Raw genomic sequence first — 9,108 nt, 5'->3', positions numbered from 1 at the left:
GTGCCCAACGGAGTAGTTCAGCTATCACCTTAACATACAGAGTATTTGTACCCAGTCTAAACCTTCATTGTACCAATTGCTACTTAAGTAAGTGCATCTTGTGAAATGTGATCTATAGGGCAGGTAGTATAAGTAGGTATTTATTTATATTCCACTGTTTAGCACCAGGTAGAGGGCAGGTTCCATTCACCTGGTATTTGTTTGATAGTAAGAGTAGGGTAGCCAGATAGTTAGGTTTTCTTTGGTACTTGTTTATTACTAAGTTAGGAAGTCAGAGTTGGGGGTTATTTCAGAGTTTAGGAAAGCGATCTTTTGTCTTATATTTGTTTCTTTGCTTTGGTTCCTGTCCGCGCCCTGATCACTCAGCAGCACTGGTAGCACTGTTTACTCATTACTTTTGCACTGATTGTATGCCATACTTTTGACTACTGTTAATAAAAGCTTAAGTTTGGCTTGAACCATCTTGCCTTGTTGCGTTCCTACTCCCCTAGACCCGGTGGGTCGTAACAGTGTTCCATACTGTAGGTTCCTGCACCAGAGGAGAACCAGACACCACAAACTCTGAGGAGGTCAAACACTACCTCTTTATTCCTGTTTTTGCTCTCCCTCTCTACTACAACAACCAAGTTTACTACTGTAGTACTAACCAAAGTGAAAAAGGGAAAATATTATTCAAGTTATATATTTCAAAAAGTATAAAAAACTAGTTTAGTGCTGGTCAGTTCAGTGGTTTGCGAGATTAGCTCCAGACAGACAGACAGACAGACAGTCAGAGACCCTCTGATATTGTGACTAGCCACTTCCAACACTGTAAAAATATTAAAATAACAGTAAATAACAGCAAAATAACAGCATCGCAGAACCAGTGCAAAGACTTTAGGGCAGTTCTTCTGGCTATGCAAGACTAATACTGTAGTACTCATGTACTGTACATACATACACAATTAATTATTTCTAACACAGTTACTATGGCAGTACTAATGTAGATAGATACAGGATGGAGTACATCTTCCACAGTGACTCCTGCAATATTAATGTAGATACTGTAGGTAGATACAAGATTTTCCTTTTACCGTAGTTTGTGCGTTGAAGTCTGAACCTTGCATTATAGCTGAGGCAGAAGAGAGACATTATTTTCTTTCACTGTTGAATGTGTGATAGAATGAATATTAGAATCGTTTCTGCATCTCAATACTGAATAGTTATTGTCCATTTCATTAAATCTATTCAACCAACACAAGGTAGATGAAGGCTACATATATCGGTCTATTTATCCATCTATCTCTTGTTTTCTCCTCAGGTGGCCACCTATGAGAACTGTCCTCCGGTCTCCAGGTCAGACTTAGACTCTACCTACCAGACTCTCAATGCAGCCACCATGGAGCACAACACAACCTACTGTACAATCACACCAACACACACAGACTCCTCTACCTACCAGACTCTCAATGCAGCCACCATGGAGCTCAACACAACCTACTGTACAATCACACCAACACACACATAGATCTCCATCAGTCTCCAACAAGATACCGTCTATCTAGTCTTCTATTTCCACTCTACTTGTATTTTGTTTGAATCTTTCACACACATGAGGACCGTTATCCTTGCTTCAGCTGTGTACTGCTGTGACTCCCTCTATTTGTGTCTCAGAGAGACTAGCCTAGCTAACATGCCTCTGTAAAGAGATTTGGCGCAAATACATCAACACATATCTTGTTACAACTTACAAATACTTATTAATCAAATGTATGTTGTTGTTGTTGTCGCCGTAACATTTATGTACAAAAACCTAAGGTGTACTGTATATATATGGTGTATGCTGTTGCCAGCATTATATTAGTAAATGCCAATGACCTTAATAAAAAATATATATATATACATTCAATATATATATTTCATTCAAGTATGAAAATAAAATAAGAAATACTGCCGGGAGACAATTGAACACATGTACTGTAATTTGTATGAAAACCAAAATCCACAAAGTCTAATGTAAAATCCCGAAGTGGTGCAGGGCAGAGCAGGGCCCTCCGGATTTAAAAACAAACATAACTTAAGTTTGTGCTGTTTGTCTTTACAGGGCAGAATTATCTACATAATTGAAAGCCTTTTCAATCAACGACATAATAATCGTGGGTTTCTTTTGGTAGTAGTCTCAAGAAAACTACAGTGATACCAACAAACACAGCAAAGACCCCGTTTAGAAAAGATAAATACTGTTCACAGTTTTTTTTAAGAAAACTGCAATAAACAATAAGATGACTGATTTCCATTAGGTGCTGTAATTCCAAGTAGGGCCACTGGGTGTTGCCACAAAACCAATGCATTACATCTAGCTGTGAAGCCAGGTGACACACCAGCCAATTAAAACAGTCTACATTAGTGACATCACCACAATTTCTGAAATAAAAAAAGAACGAAATTCAGTATGAGGCTCAAGATGTCTACCTTGAGGAGGCACGGTGGGGGACGCTGTGGGCGCTGGGGGGCGTGTCTTCTCCTCCGCGTCATCAGCGCCCATACCCTGGGGTTGGTGAAAGGGCCTACTCTGTGTGGAGTTTGCATGTTCTCCCCGTGTCTCCTAGGGTAGTTAATACCCTCACAAAAACATGTTGTAATCCTGGTCACTATACTGCCTCCCCCTGGTCAGCCGGGGCGCCTGATGGAGGGGAAGGGAACTGGTTGGAATAACGTGTTCCTTCCACGCGCTACGTCCAACCAGGGAAACTCCCCCCTGTCAGGTGACAAGAAGGTCAGTTGGCTCTCATGCCTGAAGGAAGCATGAGCTCGGCCCTGGCCTCCCTACTGTGGGGGACTGGTGTAGTGCTGGTGTAGCGCCCAGGATCACTTAGGAAATTGGCACCGAAATTGGCACAGGCTTTCCTCCGAGGTGGAAAGACTGGTGATGCGAGGTTAGGTCTTTTACACTGCTGGAGCTGTAAGGCCCCTTGTCCACCAAGATATATTTTAGAAACCCCAGCGGCGTGGCGCCAGACATTTAATTGGACTTTTGGCAGTCACACTCCCAGTGTGTAAATTAACCCATCAGCACTGTGGAATTTTTGGAGATATGTGTGCTTCCCCCTTTCATTTTTTTATTTTAACCATTATTTTATACTTTGGGTATTTTAAAAAATAGCAGATCTACAAGCTAATAGACGCGGCATGATGTGTGCAAATCTTTGAATATACATTTTTAGAGCGAACATTTTAAACTCAAATCTTTGCTTCTGGGAGTCCCTGGAACAAATTATTTTGAGATGGGGGTCGGCGGCCAAATACTGCTGCGAAGCGTTGTGAGGTTGTGAGGCTATTTTGGGCAAAGAGGTTTGGTGTAGAGGGAAAAAAGAGCAGACCAAGTACAGAGCCAAAGGTCAGGTTTACTAAGTATTGACAGTTTAAGTGGTTAGATATCTGAAAATACTCATTAACATGAATCCAACAAACACTGATGACAGTGCTGTCAAACAAGTGTATGAGGCTATATGAAATCTATGAAATACAATGTTATACAATATGTAGTGGGGGTCCCTGCTGCCCTGAGTTGAGTTAATGCATGAAATAAATGAGAATTACTGAGAATTATTGAACTTTAGACATACATGAGAGTGAAAAATGTATTGTATTGTACAAAGATTTTCCAGGAGTGTGTGCAGGCACTGAGTAACACTGAGTAATGCTACACACCTGAAAGATAATAAAGTATTAACATTAAAGATTAAATGGGAAATCGTTTGTTTCTATGTGTTCTCACAGAGTTCAGTTAACAATGATATTTACAGCACAGCTTAAGGCCAAGCCATCTAGGTTACATTTAGGTATGGGATAAGTGTGGTTACTCACACCTGGCACTTACCTTTGCACAGTTGGCACCAGGCTCGACCATAGAGATAAAAAGAAAACCATAGAGGCGACATATCATTAGGTGTAATTGGAACCTATGATAATAAAGGCTTATGTTGTCATAATAATCCTTATATTTTCCAGTACTGATTTTTTAAATTCAAATTCACTGCCAAGGACGACTTTTACGACTTTTTTTTCTCCAAAAGGGCCACACGGCCAAGGACAATTTTGTCAATTTTTTCTAGATGGCGCTCTTCGCTATCACATGAGTGACCATTTCATCCCCAGATGCACGCAGAACTAGGAGATGGCGTGATCCCAAGATGTACTGCTCCATTCACTTCCTGGTTAACGTATTTGGGAAATCGTCTGTATCACGCCTGCTGTGTTTTACTATGTATTTTTGACGAGACATGCTATTTGCAACGGCCTATAACAAGTTAACGGGGGGGTCGTGATTACATTTTATTGTAATTGTTTCACGGAAGCACAGTGAAGCACAGTGAAGCCCCCCGTGATTAGCAACCATCGATCATACTGGAGATAAATACTATGTGACAACTCAGGGTTACGGATGTAACCCCGGTTTCTTTAGAATTCGGAGTAACATACTCACTATGGGATATCAGCGCCCCCTGGCGTGATGCAGAGCTACATACCATAAACTCCCGGGCCATTCATTGGCTGAGAAGGGTATGTCACGTGTCCGGTAAACCGGAAGAGGTATAAAACCTCTTGCGTGACGTGGCTCATCCTCTTTAACACGCTTCCTGCATGCAGATGCACACAAACAGGGGTGTTAGGTGAGTATGTTACTCCGAATTCTAAAGAAACCGGGGTTACATCCGTAACCCTGAGTTTCTTGTCTAATTCTCCGTAACATACTCACTATGGGATGCATAAACCCCCCTGGGGCTTATAGCCATACCGAATCTCAGGTCTGCACGCCCCCTAGCCATAAGGCCCCGTCCCCCTGGACGTGACCTTCGGCCTCACGGGCGCCCCAGCCCTCCGGGCCAGGGTGCGGTATATGATGTTAATAAAAGGATCCTGACAGACCAAGTCTGCCTTATTCAACTAATGGACAGACACAAGTCTGTCCCCTAAGTGAAAACAAGGAAACAGGGCCCTCCTCCCCTGGGAACCTACCACAGGTGGTCCCGAGGGGACTTAAGAGAAGGAAGGTAGGGGACACAACACCGTTCCTTAAGTGAAACAAGGAAACAGGGGCCCTCCTCCCCTGGAGACCTACCACAGGTGGTCCCGAGGGGACTTCAAGAGAAGGAAGATAGGGAAGAGAAAAAAGGCAGGTTAAAAACAAAACCAGCCTAGCTCCCCCCATTCTAACTAGAGACAGCCGCCACCCCTAGGACAGCATGCGCCACTGACGCTGCTGCCACGTCCAGGCTATAGAAAGCCGCAAACGTTGAAGGTGACGACCAGTTTGCGGCCGCACACACTTCCTGGACCGAAACCCCCCTGGAGAGGGCCCAGGAAGCAGCCACGCCCCTAGTAGAATGAGCCTTCAGTCCTTCTGGAACTGGAACGCCACCACTGACGTAGGCCAGCTTAATGGCATCCAAAATCCATCTAGAAAGCGTCGCCTTAGCCACTGCCTTCCTCTGATCACCCGGGCCGAAGGAGACAAACAGCTGCGACGACGATCGGCCGGCCACCGTCTTCTGGCAGTAGAGCCTCAAAGCCCTTACCGGGCAAAGACAGTGTAGCCGCCTATCCTCCGCTGAAGCGAAAGGCGGCGGATGAAAAGCTACCAGCTCAACCGGCGTCTGGGTGACCACCCCGTTCTTGGGGACAAACGCCAAGTTTGGCTTAAGCAAAACCCTACTGTCGTCACCCACGAACCTCATACACTCCGAACTCACCGAGAGCGCATGTATGTCGCTGACCCGTTTGGCTGTAGTCAGGGCAACCAAAAGAACCGTTTTGAGGCTGACGATCCTCAGATCCGCTGACTCCAAAGGCTCGAACGGTGGGAGGCAAAGCGCCCCCAGCACCACCGTCAGGTCCCAAGCCGGGAACAGAGCCCTAGAGACCGGCCTGGCCCGCCTGGCGCCGTTCATGAACCCCCGCACCATCGGGTGTTGGCCAACCGTCATGCCATCGAAACTTTCGTGACACGCGGAAATGGCCGCCTGATACACCTTAATCGTCGAGAAAGCCAGACCCTGCCTCAATTTTTCCTGTAGGAACATGAGGACGCTGCGTACCGGGGCCCGAAAGGCCTCAACCGGCGGTGACTGACTCAGACACCATGCCACGAACAGGTTCCACCTGTCGTCGTACGCGGACCTCGTGGAAAGGGCCCTTGCCCCCTGGATGGTGGCCACCACGTCAGGGGGCAGGCCATACGAAGTCAAGGTCTGCCTCTCACGGGCCAAACCCACAGGTCTAGGTCCTGAGGTCTCTCGTGGAAGATGTCGACCCCTCCCTGCCGTAGTAGGTCCCTGTACAGCGGGAGGGGCCAAGGCTCGGCGTAGAGGAGAGGTGTTATCTCCGACCTCCACACGCCCCATGCCGGAGCCACTAGCAGCACTGACCGACCCTGAAGTCTCACCCTCTCCAGTGTTGAGGGGATCAGGTCCAGTGGCGGGAACGCATACAGCAGTTCGTCCGGCCAGTCGTGGGCTAGTGCGTCCATGCCCAGTGAACGGTCCCCCACCCTCACCGAGAAAAAGCGAGAACACTTCGCGTTCTCCTCGGAGGCAAACAAATCGACCTGCGCCCGGCCAAACCTGGCCCAGATCAGGTCCGCCACCGACGGCTTGAGGGACCAGTCCTCGTACCGGGGTTCGCCCCTGGACAGTAAGTCCGTCCCGCTGTTCAGGAGACCCGGCACATGTGAAGCTCGAATCGACGCGAGATGCGAATCGCACCAACGCGTCAGTCTGCACGCCAGGCTGTCCAACACTTGGGAGCGCAAGCCCCCCTGCCTGTTGATATAGCACATGGTCGTGGTGTTGTCCGTCCTGATAGCGACGTGACAACCGCGGATGTGAGCCTCGAAATGTTTGAGGGCGAGAAAAACCGCCATTAGTTCCAGATAGTTGATGTGAGCCTCCCGTAGACTGGAGTCCCACACCCCTCTGGCCGAGCGGCCTTCGTGGACGGCCCCCCATCCCGTCAGGCTGGCGTCCGTGGTGATAACCATCCGTGACGTCACAACCCCCACACTGACCCCCTCGGTCAGAAAGGGCGCCTGTGACCATGGTCTGAGAGCCTCCACGCACCGTGGAGGCACCACCACTTTCCGCGAACCCATAGTGGATGGGATCCCTAGCGCCAACATCCACCGCTGGAAAGGTCTCATGTAGAGTCTGCCTAGGCGGACCAGGTGTATGGCTGAGGCCATGAGACCCGCCGCCCGCATACACAGTCTGTAACTGACTGGACGCCCCACGTGGAAAGATCTCACACACGCCAAAAAGCTGTCTACCCTGTCCTGGGATAGGCGCGCCATGAGCGTGTTCGAGTCCAGCAGGATCCCTAAGAAGGTGGTCCGCTGAGACGGAACCAGTACGCTCTTTTTGGCGTTGATCATGAAACCTAGGGACGTCAGGTGAGCGACTGCCACGCGCGTGTGTCGCATCACCTCCTCTCTCGAGCCCGCCGCCAGGAGCCAGTCGTCTATGTAAGTGGACAACCGGATCCCCTGCCTCCTCAGTGGAGCCACGGCTGCGTCCGTGCATTTCACGAACACCCTGGGGCTGAGAGACATTCCAAACGGGAGGACATTGTACTCGTACACCCTCCCCTCGAACCCGAAGCGCAGGAACTTCCTGTGCGGTGGGTAGATTGGAATGTGAAAATAAGCATCCTTGAGATCGATACTCGTCCACCAGTCCCCAAGACGCACGGTGCGTAAAAGCGCAGTGGTTGTCAGCATTCGAAAATGGAAAACCGTGAGGTATTTGTTGAGACCCTTCAGGTTCAGAATGGGTCGCACCCCCCCCCCCCTTCTTTGCCACCAGAAAATATTTCGAATAGAAACCCAGTCGGTTCTGGTTCGGAAGTAATTCCGTGACAGCGCCTTTGCTCAAAAGGGAGGCAACCTCCTCCCTCAGAGTACTGGCCGCTGGACCTGTGGCCTTGGAAAACAACACTTTGTCCGTCATTGGGGGTTTTCTGGAAAATTGTAACCTGTAACCCTTCTGTATTGTGCGTAATACCCAAGGATTTGGCTTGCAAATCTTCCATTCCTCCACACACCGAGCGAGTGGGTTGGCCGGTGACGTCACCGGCCGCCCGGAGAGTGGGAGCGTCGCTATGGGGACGGTTGCCATGGGGAGCAGTGACGCTGTTGCTACTGCCGCCGGCGGTGCTAACCCTGAGGTGACTGACGTCAACATCCGGTTTGTCCGCCCGCGCCGGCTGCCTGTTTCCATGGAAACCGACGGCGCTGTCACCCGGACAAACGGGGCCGCCCGAACTAAGCCTACCTTGGCCGTCGCCCCCCCCGTCGGAGCCCAAAGGCTCCGCACGTAGCGTCGACAAAACCCTCCTCCCCGTAGGGGATGTTTTGTCGCTCGGAAACGGCGAACGTGGCCTGTAATTCGAGAGGCGGTGTGGAAAAGGGGGCAAGTGTCCCTCCAAGATGGCGGGGACCGAGGTCCGCCTTTTCTGAGCCAAGTACTTCCGGTTCACAGTGACGTGCTGCTGCAACCTGGGAGACGGAAGCCTGTGAGGCGACAAAACCCTCCTCCCCGTAAGGGATGCGTTGTCGCCCGTTACAAGCGAACGTGGCCCGCCCATCGTGACGCGTTGCGAGAGAGGGGGCATCTGTCCCTCCAAAATGGCGGAGACAGAGGCCCGCTCTGTCTGACTCAAAGACTTCCGGTCCACAGTGGCGTTTCGCTGCATCCCGTGAGACGGAAGCCTGTGAGGCGAAAGGCAAAACCGACGTGACCCTGTTCCACTGGCACTTTGGCGCCCTCTTGTGGACAAAGGCGGCGTCGGTTTGTTTAATACCTTTCCGATTACCTTCATATGACCCAAAACATGCACAGATGTTGTCCGAACAATGCCTGGAACACCGGGGTTCGGGTGTTCCCGGCCTTGTGGGCTCATGGAATGATGGTATCGACTTAATGCATTTACAGAGTGTATCCCAGCAGTGTCTGGAGCCCCGGCAAACGGGGGCCCCAGGCACTTTGGGCTTATGGGAAGATGACATAGATTTAATGCATGCACATGGGGACCCCCAGCAATACCTGGAGCCCCGGAAATCGGGGGCCCCAGGCC

The sequence above is a fragment of the Gymnoscopelus braueri genome, assembly GCF_963280865.1.
Source record: "Gymnoscopelus braueri genome assembly, chromosome: 12".
NCBI lineage: Eukaryota > Metazoa > Chordata > Actinopteri > Myctophiformes > Myctophidae > Gymnoscopelus > Gymnoscopelus braueri.
Note: the sequence above shows the minus strand (reverse complement) of the source record.